Below are 16,987 nucleotides of genomic sequence, written 5' to 3'. Positions count from 1 at the left end.
CTGATTGAGAGAAAAAAATTACCAAGGTTTTATACACACTAGTATTAGACAATAACTTCCCTATTCCAGCCTTCTCTGATCACTAGGACAAAATACATTACAAAAAGATTACAGGCAGAATTTTACATTTTCTAGGGGCCTTACCTTAGACTCTGTACAGTAGCCCCTCCTTATCTGACCCTCAGTGGATGCCTTAAATCGTGGATAGTACTGAACATTAAAATATATACTATGTTTTTTCCTATACTAAGGGGCGGGTAGTGTGTACAGTGTGGATATGCTGGACAAAGGGATGATTCGCATTCTGGCCAGGACAGAGTAGGAAGACACAAGATTTTATCATACTACTCAGAATGGTGCACATTTTAACACTTATGAATTGTTTATTTCTAGTCATAGAGACCATGGTTGACCATGAGTAACTGAAATCACAGAAAGCAAAACCACAGATAAGCGGGGGACTACTGTAGTTCAAAGAGACCAAAGGCAGATACCCTTGTGCTCCCAACAACCTATACCAAACATCAAAAATATTAAATCAGAGACTGGTTCAAGAGGGCAGAGTAGAAGGACGTGCTCTCACTCCCTCTTGCAATAACACTGGAATCACAACTAACTGCTGAACAATCATCGACAGGAAGATACTGGAACTAACCAAAAAATATCCCACATCTAAAGACAAAGGAGAAGCCACAATGAGACAGTAGGAGGGGTGCAATCACAATAAAATCAAATCCCATAACCGCTGGGCGGGTGACCCACAAACTGGAGAACACTTAAACCACAGAAGTCCACCCACTGGAGTGAAGGTTCTGAGCCCCACGTCAGGATTCCGAACCTGGGGGTCCAACAACGGGAGGAGGAATTTCTAGAGAATCAGACTTTGAAGGTGAGAGGGATTTGATTGAAGGACTTCGACAGGACTGGAGGAAACAGAGACTCCACTCTTGGAGGGTACACACAAAGTAGTATATGCATCAGGACCCAGGGGAAGGAGCAGTGACCCCATAGAGACTGAACCAGACCTACCTGCTAGTGTTGGGGGGTTTCCTGAAGAGGTGGGGAGTGGCTCTGTCTCACCCTGAGGACAAGGACACTGAAAGCAGAAGTTCTGGGAAGTACTCCCTGGCGTGAGCCCTCCCAGAGTTTGCAATTAGCCTCACCAAAGAGCCCGGGTAGGCTCCAGTGTTGGGTCGCCTCAGACCAAACAACCAACAGGGAGGGACCCAGCCCTACTCATCAGCAGTCAAGGGGATTAAAGTTATACTGAGCTCTGCCCACCAGAGCAACAGCCAGCTTTACCCACCATCAGTCCTTCCCATCAGGAAACTTGCACAAGCCTCTTACATAGCCTCATCCACCAGAGGGCAGACAGCAGAAGCAAGAAGAACTACAATCCTGCAGCCTGTGGAACAAAAACCACATTCACAGAAAGATAGACAAGATGAAAAGGCAAAAGTCTGTGTACCAGAGGAAGGAACAAAATAAAACCCCAGAAAAACAACTAAAGGAAGTGGAGATAGGCACCCTTCCAGAAAAAGAATTCAGAATAATGATAGTGAAGATGATCCAGGACCTCAGAAAAAGAATGGAGGCAAAGATTGAGAAGATGCAAGAATTGTTTAACAAAGACCTAGAAGAATTAAAGAACAAACAAACAGAGATGAGCAATACAATAATTGAAATGAAAAATACACTAGAAGGAATCAATAGCAGAATAACTGAGGCAGAAGAACGGATAAGTAACCTGGAAGACAGAATGATGGAATTCACTGCTGTAGAACGAATAAAGAAAAAAGAATGAAAAGAAATGAAGACAGCCTAAGACACCTATGGGACAACATTAAACGCAACAACCTTCACATTATAGGGGTCCCAGAAGGAGAAGAGAGAGAGAAAGGACCCGAGAAAATATTTGAAGAGATTATAGTCAAAAACTTCCCTAACATGGGAAAGGAAATAGTCACCTAAGTCCAGGAAGCACAGAGAGACCCATGTAGGATAAACCCAAGGAGAAACATGTCAAGACACATAGTAATCAAACTGGCAAAAATTCAAGACAAAGAAAAATTACTGAAAGCAGCAAGGGATAAAAGACAAATAACACAAAAGGGAACTCCCATAAGGTTAACAGCTGATTTCTCAGCAGAAACTCTACAAGCCAGAAGGGAGTGGCATGATATACTTAAAGGGATGAAAGGGAAGAACATACAACCAAGATTACTCTACCCAGCAAGGATTTCATTCAGATTCGATGGAGAAGTCAAAAGCTTTACAGACAAGCAAAAGCTAAGAGAATTCAGCACCACCAAACCAGCTCTACAACAAATGCTAAAGGAACTTCTCTTAGTGGGAAACACAAGAGAAGAAAAGGACACACAAAAACAAACCCAAAACAATTAAGAAAATGGTCATAGGAACATACATATCAATAATTACCTTAAACGTGAATGGATTAAATGCTCCAACCAAAACACACAGGCTTGCTGAATGGATACAAAAACAAGACCTATATATATGCTGTCTACAAGAGACCCATTTCAGACCTAGGGACACATACAGACTGAAAGTGAGGGGATGGAAAAAGATATTCTATGCAAATGGAAATCAAAAGAAAGCTGGAGTAGCAATACTCATATCAGATAAAATAGACTTTAAAATAAAGAATGTTACAGGAGACAAGGAAAGACACTACATAATGATCAAGGGATCAATCCTAGAAGAAGATATAGCAATTTTAAATATATATGCACCCAACATAGGAGCACCTCAATACATAAGGCAACTGGTAACAGCTATAAAAGAGGAAATCGACAGTGACACAATAATAGTGGGGGACTTTAACACCTCACTTACACCAATGGACTGATCATCCAAACAAAAAATTAATAAGGAAACACAAGCTTTAAATGACACAACAGACCAGATAGATTTAATCAATATTTATAGGACATTCCATCCAAAAACAGCAGATTACACTTTCTTCTCAAGTACGCACGGAATATTCTCCAGGATAGATCACATCTTGGGTCACAAATCAAGCCTCAGTAAATTTAAGAAAATTGAAATCATATGAAGCATCTTTTCTGACCACAACGCTATGAGATTAGAAATCAATTACAGGGAAAAAGAAGTAAAAAACACAAACACATGGAGGCTAAACAATATGTTACTAAATAACCAAGCGATCACTGAAGAAATCAAAGAGAAAATCAAAAAATACCTAGAGACAAATGACAATGAAACCACGACAATCCAAAACCTATGGGATGCAGCAAAACCAGTTCTAAGAGGGAAGTTTATAGGTATACAAGCCTACCTCAAGAAACAAGAAAAATCTCAAATAAACAATCTAACCTTACACCTAAAGGAACTAGAGAAAGAAGAACAAACAAAACCCAAAGTTAGCAGGAGGAAAGAAATCATAAAGATCAGAGCAGAAATAAATGAAATAGAAACAAAGAAAACAATAGCAAAGATCAATAAAACTGAAAGCTGGTTCTTTGAGAAGATAAACAAAATTGATAAACCATTAGCCAGACTCATCAAGAAAAAGAGGGAGAGGACTCAAATCAATAAAATTAGAAATGAAAAAGGAGAACTTACAACAGACACCACAGAAATACAAAGCATCCTAAGAGACTACTACAAGCAACTCTATGCCAAAAAAATGGACAACCTGGAAGAAATGGACAAATTCTTAGAAAGGTATAACCTCCCAAGACTGAACCAGGAAGAAACAGAAAATATGAACAGACCAATCACAAGTAATGAAATTGAAACTGTAATTAAAAATCTTCCAACAAACAAAAGTCCAGGACCAGACAGCTTCACAGGTGAATTCTATCTTACATTTAGAGAAGAGCCAACACCCATCCTTCTCAAGCTCTTCCAAAAAATTCCAGAGGAAGGAACATTCCTCATTCTATGAGGCCACCATCACCCTGATACCAAAACCAGGCAAAGATACTACAAAAAAAAAAAAAATTACAGACCAATATCACTGATGACTATAGATGCAAAAATCCTCAACAAAATACTAGCAAACAGAATCCAACAACACATTAAAAGGATCATACACCATGATCAAGTGGGATTTATCCCAGGGATGCAAGGATTCTTCAATATATGCAAATCAATCAATGTGATACACCATATTAACAAATTGAGGAATAAAAACCATATGATCATCTCAATAGATGCAGAAAAAGCTTTTGACAAAATTCAACACCAATTTATGATAAAAACTCCCTGGAAAACATAAATCACAGCAAGATCTTTTTTGATCCACCTCCTAGAGAAATGGAAATAAAAACAAAAATAAACAAATGGGACCTAATGAAAGTTCAAAGCCTTTGCACAGCGAAGGAAACCATAAACAAGACAAAAGACAGCCCTCAGAATGGGAGAAAATATTTGCAATGAATCAACGGACAAAGGATTAATCTCCAAAATATATAAACAGCTCATGCAGCTCAATATTAAAGAAGCAAACAACCCAATCCAAAAATGGGTAGAAGGCCTAAATAGACATTTCTCCAAAGAAGACATACAGATGGCCAAGAAGCACATGAAAAGATGCTCAACATCACTAATGATTAGAGAAATGCAAATCAAAACTACAATGAGGTATCACCTCACAACAGTTAGAATGGGCATCATCAGAAAATCTACAAGCAACAAATGCTGGAGAGGGTGTGGAGAAAAGGGAACCCTCTTGCACTGTTGGTGGGAATGTAAATTGATACAGCCACTATGGAGAACAGTATGGAGGTTCCTTAAAAAACTAAAAATAGAATTACCATATGACCCAGCAATCCCACTACCAGGCGTATACCCAGAGAAAACCATAATTCAAAAAGACACATGCACCCCAATGTTCATTGCAGCACTATTTACAATAGCCAGGTCATGGAAGCAACCTAAATGCCCATCGACAGATGAATGGATAAAGAAGATGTGGTACATATATACAATGGAATATTACTCAGCCATAAAAAGGAACAAAATTGAGTCATTTGTAGAGACATGGATGGATCTAGAGACTGTCATACAGAGTGAAGCAAGTCAGAAAGAGAAAAACAAATATCGTATATTAACGCATATATGTGGAACCTAGAAAAATGGTACAGATGAACTGGTTTGCAGGACAGAAATTGAGACACAGATGTAGAGAACAAACGTATGGACACCAAGGGGGGAAAGTGGGGGTGGGGGGTGGGATGAACTGGGAGATTGGGGTTGACATGTATACACTAATATGTATAAAATGGATGACTAATAAGAACCTGCTGTATAAAAAAATAAATTAAATTAAATTAAAAAAATGTTAAATCTACTAGATTTTATATGTCATATGGAGAACCATATATTCTGTACCTTTTCTAATACGTATGCTGATTCATAGAGGGCCGTTAATCATCCCAAGCAAAGATGCTTCCAGAGAGAGTTCAGAAAAGACAAAAGTAAAGCGAAAATAGAGGAGCCAATATGCTAATGTATGCCTGTTTGAGGCTCTTGCATTGAGGAAATAACGTCAGAACAAACAGAAGGGCAATAACTATTCACTTTTAGTTACTGCCAATTCTGTTATAACATTAGAAACTTAATATTAACCCTCTGGTACTACAGTCTTAGGCCTTAGCAAGCTTAATATTTAAATATTTCTCAATACCAGGAAACTGAAATATTTTCTCTTGCAAAACAGTAAGAAGTCTACCTTCAAACATCTGCAGGTTTATCCTATAGGAGGGCATTCAAGTATAACTCTTTCCCTTCTCATAGAGGTATTCAGTAAATGGTCCTTATTATTTTGTATTCCTTCATAGACTTTACAATATGCCAGGTTTTTAGAAGGCTTCTTGGTCAGAATCAATGTCTCTCACTCCCGTGTCCCCATAGTACCTCTCACAGCTTTGCAGAGTCCTCAGTCTACCTCATATTGAAATAAATAGTACAGCTACCTGTCTTCCTTCTGATCTTATATGGCAAGCGATGCATCAGAATTGCCAGAGAAGCTATTCAAAGTCAAAGATGCTCAGGCCCCAGCCATCAGGGAGTCTGATCCAAAAAGTCCAGACTGGAGACAAATTTTTATTTGTTTGCTCAGTAGAGAGTAATCAACCAGTATGTCTGATCCCCTAAAAATCAATCATGATATAAAAGGAAATATTCAAATCAAATTAGTAAGAATTGAGAACCAGGCAATGAATTCCATTTTGTGATATTATCCTGACAAATCCAGATCCAGATCTGGTCCTGAGGATGAGCAGCAGTGAGATACCATGGCTATAAGCATGAACTCAAGAGTTGAGCTGCCTGGGTTTGAACTCTGACTCTGCAACTTACTACTTATGTGACTTTGGGCAAGCAACTTGACCTCTCCACGTTTTAGTTTCTTCATTGGTAAAGTAATCGTTGTAATAGTAACTAACTGCCTCATAGTCTTGATGGGAGAACTCTGGGTTATCTGTAGTTCATAGAGCAGTGCAAAACGGTGAGTGAGTGAGTGAGTGAATGACTGCAATGTTACTTAATAATAAATACTGGCTGAGAAAGTTTACATTAGGGGCTGAATTTACTTTTATTTATAGCCTTCAAAAGCTCCACGGGTGACTCAGACGCTAAATCAGAGATAGAAGCCAACTCAAGCAACTTAGCTGATTTCAAACTTTCCAAAGTAAAATGGAGTTTCCCCCACAGCATTATGATAGCATTTATAAATAAGATTTCTGACAATCTGACCATCATGAATTCAACTTTAGTGACATCTATAATTATCCTTTGGAAATTTGCCCTGAGCTGAGACTTGTCAGAATCTGTGTGAGCAGATTCTGCCTCAGAGATTTTTCTTCCTGCTGCTGTTCCAAGTTACTTAGTCATTAAAAGCACTGGGGGAAAAAAGTCCTTGGAAGATGAACTATTTAACAGTTGGCTGTGATTAATAAAATGAATGAAAAAAAAGATAAGAAATATCTAAATAGATGCTCTCCATAGGAAATGTATCTTACCATAGGAAAATAAAGTATAAATAAAAATACATATGCCAGTTTGGCAAGATTGATACCTTGAGAGAAATGATGATAATTAATATTGTTTTTCGTTATGATTAATATAAAAACAATGAAAAATAGTGACTTTGTGACACAAACAATTAAGCATATAGTTTACTACATGGAAATAGTGATCAAACAACATTAATTTAAATAATACACTAGTAATTAAAGTCAAATTAGAATATGTATTACATTAATATATATATGTGTATAAATGTATCCATATGTATACATACAGATGTATATGTAGATCTATCTCTCTATGTAACACGCATGAGCAATGCAGTGGAAAAACTGCATTGAAAAAAAATTTCAGTGGAAAATCTTACATCTCATTTTAATATTACCTGGTAGTTAAACCCCTCTGAGTTGAAAATCTAAGACCACATTTTCTCTTGACAGCCCTGGACAGAACATTTTGGTAATAGATAAAGGGCTTTCTCCAGGAAATAACAGTTTCCTGCTTAAGCAGGCCATGAAAATAATGAAGCCCAAGACAGAGTATTTCAGGACAGATTTCTAAAATGCACCCACCCAGGCCTCCTCAGACCCACTCAGCTCAACTGACAGCAAGCAAGGAGAGGTACCTCCACAATGACAAACCTCTTCTGACACCCACCTTGAATTCACTGGTCTATAAAAATAAGATACTAATCTAGTACCAAATCTAAATAAATACAATATGTTACTAGCACTAGATCAACTCTCTCATTAGTCTTGACCTCTTTGGAGCCACTGGCAAGTCTGAAGGGTTCTTGATGACCTTGGTGATCTTATGAGGCCCAACAGTACCTCACAGGAGTAGTTTTCACAGAAGTTGCAGAGCTCAGGACCCTCTCCACATTAGAACATGCTTCACAGCTCTCTTCTGCCTCAGTCCACTACCCTGGTCTATAACTCATAACAATCACTGAGGACTACTGTCTGTCCCTAAGGGCAAATACACTTTGCCCTGACAATGAGCATCTGCATCACAGAATTCCCAGGGCTCTGGTTCCTGATATGCTGCAGAGTTTTCTGGGGCCTTCACAAGTCCAGTCACAAAACAACAACACTGCAGGATTCCATAGTGACTATCCAATAAATAGGTACATGGCAAATAATTCCAACTCAAAACACGTGCTGAGAGTATAAAAGAATTCTAGATCAAAGGTGTATTGCATGATATATTTTCACAAACTCAGGACCATTTTACATTTTAAATTCCATCAGCTAATATATATTAAATACCAGCCATGCATCAGGGCTGTGCAAACTACTTTACACACATTTTCTCATTTAGTCCTCAGAATGGGAATGGAGGCTTAGAGAAGTCATTCCCACCGCTGGTATGTCTATCTGATGACAAAGCCCTTGCTCCTAAGGGGAATTCCTAGATGTTCCATGGCCTTAGCTATGAATTTCTCATCCTGAGCCATTCCCATACTCAATCATTCTAGCTTCTAACTATATGGATCTTTTTTTTCCTACAGCCACTGGACCAGTGTTATTTATGATCGCCATGATTGGCCTACCCCTGACTATGTTTCAAGTTCTTCCTTGAATTCTAGTGTGCTAGTTTGCTTTTAGAAGGTTACCTTTCTAGTCCTATGACCTCCTACTTCACCCCCAGCCCTCCTCAGCTCTGCTATTAATTTCTAATGCCGAGACCTCAGCTGATGGCTTACAGATAGAGTAAAACAAGAAGACATATTTCAATTGGCCTGCCATATATGCTTTTGGTTTTTATTTTGAAGTAGTTGCAAATTTCTAAAACTTGGAAGAGCTTCACTTTTCTTTTGGAAAAATAAGACAGTGTAGCAACAGTTGGCTAGGACCAGATAGCCGCCCTTCTCTTCAAATGGGACCTGAACTCTCTAGTGTACCATTACTATTATATGCCTGACCCCTATTGCCTTTTGAGTTTTTGACTCCAGATTTAACATAGTAACTTGCTTTAAAATACTATCTCGTCATAGTCAGTGAATCTCTACAATCTACTAATCAGTATATCATAATCATGTGCAGCAATAGTGAACCCTCAGTTATGTCTTTGCAGGTGGTGCCATCACCCTAAGTATGTCACAAGAAAAACAGAAGGGCCCTTTACTAAGGATAAAACTTCCGTTTCCACAATCAGGTCTTCATGTTTCATAAAGAGCTCAAGTTTTAGGAATAAAAGCACCTTGCATAAAAGAATACTACTACTGTTCTCTTATCCAGAGTTATGCAGTCATAAGCCTTTTATGGACAACAGATGTAATGATCCAGATGGAAAATTACATTAAGCCTGCTGACTCTGTCCAGGCAACCTATTACGAGGCCCAAAGGCAGCAACAATGAACTGAGAGATGGAAGCAATGACCAGCCAGAAGAGTATTTGTGATGGGTAGGAATCTTGATAGCTAACCTCATCTGACAAGTAGTCAATTCCTGGAGCTTCAGTGTTGTGTTTTTTCTCTGGGGACTACAACCTCTGGCTCGATCAAAGATGCTAATTAATGATAAACTCTGTTACAGGGAATTAGAACTGACAGCTCAATCCTGTACTCAGTTCTGACAACTTTGGTGGTGAGAATATTCACTATGGCCCATCAGTAAATCTGCAAGCACATCAACTGAGGTGACCCAAATACTTACCTCTAATATTTCATATGTAGGAACATAGCCTACAGATGTATTCACATATATTCTGTGCCATTTTTGAAGAATTATTTACAAATAAAAAAAAAGGAAACCTTCTGAATGTCTATTAGTTATCAGTGGGGTAAAGATTAAATAAATTAGAATTCAACCAAACTTACTAAATGTAAATTACATGAATTTGGGATTTGTGTCAGTTTTCTTGACAAACACCAGGGGTTGGCACACTTTTCCTGTAAAGGGCCAGATAGTAAACATTTTAAGTTTATGTGCCATAGGATCTGTGTTATAACTACTCAACCTTGCTTTTATAACACACAAGCAGCCACTGACAATACATAAACAAATGAGCATGGCTGTGTTCCAATAAAACTTTATATACAAAACACATGGCAGGCTAGATTTGACTCAGGGGCCATAGTTTGTCAAACCCCCACTAATAGGAATCATAAACCAGTGCATTTAATCTACATAGTACCCATCACAAATATCTTCTTGCCCTTCTACTAAATAATGTAGCTAACATTTACTAAATACTTACCCTGCTAAGCCTGTCACAGGCATAGAGTAATTTTTATAACAAAACAATGAGGTGGGTGTTGTCATTATCCCCATTTGCCAAATGAGGAAGTAAGATACAAAGGGTTACATAACTGCCGTTGCTTAGAGAGCTAGGCGGTGACAGAGCAGAGATGCATCATCTCATTAAATCTGCAGCCCGTCTGTGATAAGCTGGGCCATGGGAAGGTGTAGCCTTAACTCATTAAGCATGATGCAAATGGCAGTCAAATTATGAAGAATTGCTCTTGCTCTAAAGAGGAGGAGATGGAAACAAAAGTGGAGTTGCAAGATCTGCACAGCAAGTAGGTTTGGAATCACTAATAGACCCCCCTCCTCTTAATCCTGCTACAGTTCATTATCACATTGTCTTCCAATTAAGTCACTGCCACAGTCAAGTCAAAACGGAGACTTGGAAAATTATTTCTTTAGGGCATTTCTTCGTCTTCAGTGAAACAGCCCCAAATACTCTTATTCCTCCCATGGTTTCTTTTTTTCTTTTTTTTTTTCTTTTTGTTCTTTTTTTTAAACAACTTTATTGGAGTATAATTGCTTTACAATAGTGTGTTAGTTTCTGCTTTATAACAAAGTGAATCAGCTATACATATACATATATCCCCATATCTCCTCCCTCTTGCGTCTCCCTCTCTCCCTCCCTATCCCACTCCTGTAGGTGGTCACACAAAGCACCAAGCTGATCTCCCTGTGCTATGTGGCTGCTTCCCACTAGCTATCTATTTTACATTTGGTAGTGTATATATGTCCATGCCAGATTGTCACCTTCACCTGCTCCTAAACTCAGACATAAATTTATAGTTCTGATGGGGCAACAATGAGAATTACATCGCAGGGAGCAGTGATCATTAATCTGTTAATCAAGGCTGCCAACACAGACTTACACATCTTAGTAATAAATTATAAAAACACCTAAGAATCAGCTGCTTAACAAAGTTGAGTTTGATGAGAAGCCAAATTGATAAGCTCCTCCCCCCACATCAAGGCTAATTTTTCACCAACTATATGTAGGTAGCTATAAAAATATGTCTCAAAAATAACTGCCCATTAGCTGTATATTCAGAACAACTTCAGAGAGCTTCTCCCTACTACTGTATGCTATTTTCCTGCAAACCTCCCACTCACTGTAAACCAGAACTGCCTTCAACTTTGGAAATTAGCTGGCAGCCAAAACTGGAGACTTCTCACACCAAAAGGCAATAAATTCAGGAATTCTCAGAGAAGCAATCAAGAGAATTTTAGAATGGACTCCTCTGGCATGCTTCCCTCACTCCTCTGGGTTCTATGCACATAAAAATGCTTAGTTGTCATAATTATTATCCTGCTATAATTTACTAACAATGATAACATAAGTACCGTATTTACTCAGTTCTAACACACACATTTTTTCACATTCCACCTTTCATGTCTCACATTTCACAAATCAGGATGCCTATTGGTCTTCAATATATTAATATAATAACTATTTAATACAGTGCAATGCTGTTTTCTTTTGTCCCAGAAAATCAATGGTACATATTAAAGTTATGACATCTTAAAATCAAGGAAATGTGATTACAAACTTGGAAATATAATAGTTAGGATTCCTTTACTGCAATCAACAGAATCAAACTCTGGCTAACTTAATAGAAAACTCGGTACGAGAATGGATTCCTATAGACTTGCTGGGTAGGATGGAGAACCCAGCTCCAGAATGGAACAACAAACTACTTACTGGGTAGAGGAGCTACTACTCTGTCTCCTGAAGGAGCTGTAGTGGAATCAAATGATTAACTCGTTGGAGTTGTTTTGTTTCTTCTCTCTCTGTCACTTTGCTGAGGATTCAGTTCCAGCCCCATCTGTCTGACTTAGGGCCTTTGCCTGCCCTATAGCTGCACTGTCGTGGGGAGGAAGGATCTGGTGAGAGGAGCCTGCAGTGGCCTCCAGGATACTTATGACTGCCATCGTGGGAAAGGGAGACCCTGATTCCCAGCCCCTGCAAAACTGCACATAATGGGAAAGAGGTGATTCCTGAAAAGGAAATCATGGTGTAGTTAAGAAAGAGGACATTATGCTGCGTGGGTAGAGTGCATCCACAAATTGGATATTGAGATCACGTTCTTGTCACCTACAGCCTCTGGTTAGATGCTCTTAACAGCCCTGTGGGATAAGAATAAGTATCAACATCCTCATTTTCTACAAGAGGAAATGTAGGTCCAGATAGGCTACATGGCCTACTTTATTATCTGGTATGTGGCAGAGCAGGACTGGAACCTGAGTACTGACTCAGTTTATACTAACTAAATTGAAGACTAATACAACTGGGGGAAAAAAAAAAAAGAAAGAAAACTTTCCGATTGTAATCCTTTGCAATGCCCTGTGGGAAAAAAATCTTCATCCACAAATTATATGAGCCTAAGAAATAGCCCTACCCCTATGTGCCTATTTTAAGGTCACAGAGGAAAAGTGTCTGGGAGATAGAAACAAATTCCACTTGCTGTGTTATCTCTGATGGGAAATTTCACTCCTCTGGGCCTCCCCTTCCTCGGCTGTGAAGTGTGCGAATTTTTTCCTTGACTACCTCCCAGATTTATAGAGGAGGCAAGATGCAAGAATAGAGGTGTAAGTTCTTCAAAAAGCACTAAAGCTCTTTTGCTGTAAGCTTGAATCACCATTTGCTGGTCTGCTAAGTACAGAATCACAATTTTGTGGGGCACAATTTAGATTTTCATTAAACTATTTTTTTTCCAAAGCGTAATTTCTTTCGACTTTGACCTACTTTTTTTTTTAAGAAGCTAGGATAACACATATGAGCTCATTAGCACGAAAAGAAACATTTTCATTCACATCAACCAACTGCCTATGCTAAATGGCAAAATTAAAACCTCTTTTACTGTGCATATCTCTTTGTACACTAAATTCTACTGTGAGTATGATATGGACTTGGTACTCAGAGAATGTCAGGGATTTGAAGGAATTGACTGATAGTTGATTTCAGGTGAAGTCATTGCCCAGGATCCTTTGAAGGTTTCCATCCTTTTCAAAGAATGCTTTGAAACAACTAAGGCAGCAGAGAACATGGATTTTGTAGCCAGGCTAATGTGGGTTCAAATCCGAATGCTGGCTCATGCTGGCCATTTAATCTACAACTAGTTACATAAGTATTCTAACCTTCATTTCCTCATACCTAAATTAAGAACTAAAATACACATGTCACAGGATTATTACAAAACTTAGAGATGATGTATGTAAAATATCTGACACTTACTATACCTAGGATCCCAAGCCAATAGTCATTGTCATCATCATCATCATCTCACTACTGATATTATGTGGATGGTATCATTTAATCCTTACAATATTAAGAGACACTTATTCCTTTCAACAGATGTGGAAACTGAGTCTTAGAGAATTTAAATCAGTTGCTCAGGGTCAAACAATCCGTGGGATTTGAATAAAGGTCTATCAGAGTATACACCCTTAATACTAAACTATCATTATTACTGTTACTATTATTGCATTTTCATTATCTTCATTATCAGATATATCCAAAGACAGTTCAGGGTAAAATCTGGATAGCACATAATGCAACAACTATCTTTTCAAATGGCATTCAGTGCTGTGGGAAAGGAAAAGGATACTGGATTAAGAAGAGCTAGGTTTTAGTTTAGGTCTATGGCTTCCAAGTCATGTGACCTTAAATAAATCTCCCACTGAGACTTAACTTCCTCATCTGTAAAGTGAGCTTGATAATAACCACCCCGTGGCACAGCTTCAAAAATCAAATATAAAAATGTGTATGCTAACACATATATATGGAATCTAAAAAAAATTTTTTTTTAAATGGTTATGAAGAACCTAGGGGCAAGACAGGAATAAAGATGCAGACACAGAGAATGGACTCAAGGACAAGGGGAGGGGGAAGGGTAAGCTGGGATGAACTGAGAGAGTGGCAGGGACTTACATACACTACCAAATGTAAAATAGATAGCTAGTGGGAAGCAGCCGCATAGCACAGGGAGATCAGCTTGGTGCTTTGTGACCACCTAGAGGGGTGGGATAGGGAGGGTAGGAGGGAGACACAAGAGGGAGGAGATATGGGGATATATGTATATATATGGCTGATTGACTTTGTTATGAAGCAGAAACTAACACACCATTGTAAAGCAATTATACTCCAATAAAGATGTTAAAAAAATTTGTATGACAATATTTTGTACAGTATGAAATACTATATGAGCATGTTTATGTCAATTGTGTTAGTTTTACCACCATTACCAGAGGCCAAGTCATGACTAGGTCCATGGAAGCTACCTTAGTTTGTAATAGAGAGTGGGAAAACGTTTCTGGCTCCACTAAGGGAAAAACCTACATCAACCTCACCCCGATGTTAATGGCAAAAGAAAAAAGCATCCAATCTAAAGTACTGTACCTGCATGTACAGGATGTGATTCCAAGACCTAAAAGAATACTAAAAATGACAACAATAAACTGCTTAATCAATCTGTCTCCCCAAGATCAGAGAATATAGAAGTAAAAATGTAGGATGTAGATGTGATGAGTCTTGTGTAATTTTGTTACTAAAACATTACCTTAAAGTCGACTTTTTCCAGTGTTCTCAGAGCCTCAATATTACCACTAATTGTCTCTTCCCATTAATTATCTGACAAAACTAGAAAAGATAGATTTGAGTCTCCCAAGCACAGATTCCTAAAACTAGATCTTCCTGTCAGTGAAAACATCACCACCTAGAAATCTAGACAACTAAGAGAGATTTATCAGACCATCATTAGCCAGAATGACAGTCATTTGGCATACTCTACAATTCACTGAACAGTTCTGTGTGAGCACTTGCTCCTTCAGAACCCATACTCTGGAGTGATGGGCAAGCCTGATCTAATTATTTTTCTAAGTAGTACTGATCATAATTGCCCACATTGGCTAACAGAACCCACAAGTGATTAATGTCATAGTTGGCCCCTCAAGATGGGCCTCCTGATCCTAAAGTTATTCTGGGGATTGGTGTGAATATTTATATTCTTTCTAATGAAGTAAATTGGGGTGGACATTGTACAGATTGGAGTCATAAATTAGTGAAGGGCACAATAATCTTGTACTGACTTGTACAATCCATGACAAGATTCTCTGCAAGAAAGTAGTGATAATTAGTGGAATAACCTGTGTATGCCTCCTGCAGGACATTGGACTGAGATGTACAGAACCACGGTATATATCATCAGGCATTTTAGATGAAATATCTAGTAAGCCAATAAGTCTATAATTTATGGGAACTAAAATAATGTTCTTCTGAAAGTTGAGAAAGACTATGCTCTGGGTCCCTCCACATAGGATGAGATGGACAGATCAGTAGAATCACCAAATGATAAGATACCTGAGGGCAGAGCTAGGTCCCTGTTGTTCAACATTCCATCCCAAGTGCTTAGTACAGTGCAGGGCATACTGCAGGCACTTTATAAACACTGTTGGATGGATGGATGAATAAATGACATCAATAAATGTAACCTAGCTGGCCAGAATAAGAGGCCAACATTTGGAGTAATCTTCTTGAGAAAGAAACCCTTCCCAAGTTGCTTTATCTAGCATGAGTGTTTTTATCCAAATATAAACAATGCAAAAACATTACCAGGGCCCAGAAAATTTTGTAAGCACAATAAGAGTTCCACTTGATTTATGAAACTGACAAATGAAGTATCATAAGCATCTACTTTAATCTGAGTTTCTATTTCAGTCCTTCTCTCCAAATCCCAACTTCAGGCCGCTATGTCTACAATACAAGATCTCATTATCACATCCAGTTCCTGCTACACGGATCCACTGTATTGACTTTTTTTTTGCAAGGCAATACAAATTTTTAAATGAACTTCAAAACCCCAAACTCAATTGACACATATACATTACTACATATAAAATAACTAATAAGGACCTACTGTACAGCACAGGGAACTCTACTCAATACAAACTAATAAGGACCTACTGTATAGCACAGGAAACTCTGCTCAATACTCTGTAATGGCCTGTATGGGAAAATAATCTAAAAAAGAGTGGTATATGTATCACTGATTCACTTTGCTGTACACCTGAAATTAACACAACACTGTAAATCAACTACACTAAAAATTAAATATAAAAAACCTCCAGAGCAGAAGCAAGAAGAACTGCAATCCTGCAGCCTGTAGAAAAAAAAACCACATTCACAGAAAGATAGACAAGATGAAAAGGCAGAGGGCTATGTACCAGATGAAGGAACAAGATAAACCCCAGAAAAACAACTAAATGAAGTGGAGATAGGCAACCTTCCAGAAAAAGAATTCAGAATAATGATAGTGAAGATGATCCAGGACCTCAGAAAAAGAATGGAGGCAAAGATCGAGAAGATGCAAGAAATGTTTAACAAAGACCTAGAAGAATTAAAGAACAAACAAACAGAGATGAATGATACAATAACTGAAATGAAAACTACAATAGAAGGAATCAATAGCAGAATAACTGAGGCAGAAGAACGGATAAGTAACCTGGAAGACAGAATGATGGAATTCACTGCTGCAGAACAGAATAAAGAAAAAAGAATGAAAAGAAATGAAGACAGCCTAGGACACCTATGGGACAACATTAAATGCAACAACCTTCACATTATAGGGGTCCAAGAAGGAGAAGAGAGAGAGAAACAACCTGAGAAAATATGTGAAGAGATTATAGTCAAAAACTTCCCTAACATGGGAAAGGAAATAGCCACCCAA

The 16,987-nt window shown here is 38.3% G+C and overlaps 1 long non-coding RNA gene across 1 annotated transcript in view; it reads right to left on the bottom strand.

Annotated features, from left to right (window-relative positions):
* Positions 1 to 16,987, bottom strand: part of LOC309657217 — a 57,827-nt gene extending 40,840 nt beyond the window's left edge. Inside the window, exon 1 of the long non-coding RNA XR_014261714.1 lies at positions 1 to 16,987. This exon is cut by the window's left edge and continues 16,863 nt beyond it. This is a non-coding gene — a long non-coding RNA (uncharacterized lncRNA).

This window comes from Balaenoptera physalus (genome assembly GCF_965194825.1).
Source record: "Balaenoptera physalus genome assembly, chromosome: 3".
NCBI lineage: Eukaryota > Metazoa > Chordata > Mammalia > Artiodactyla > Balaenopteridae > Balaenoptera > Balaenoptera physalus.
Note: the sequence above shows the minus strand (reverse complement) of the source record. Positions and strands in the feature narration are given on the sequence as shown.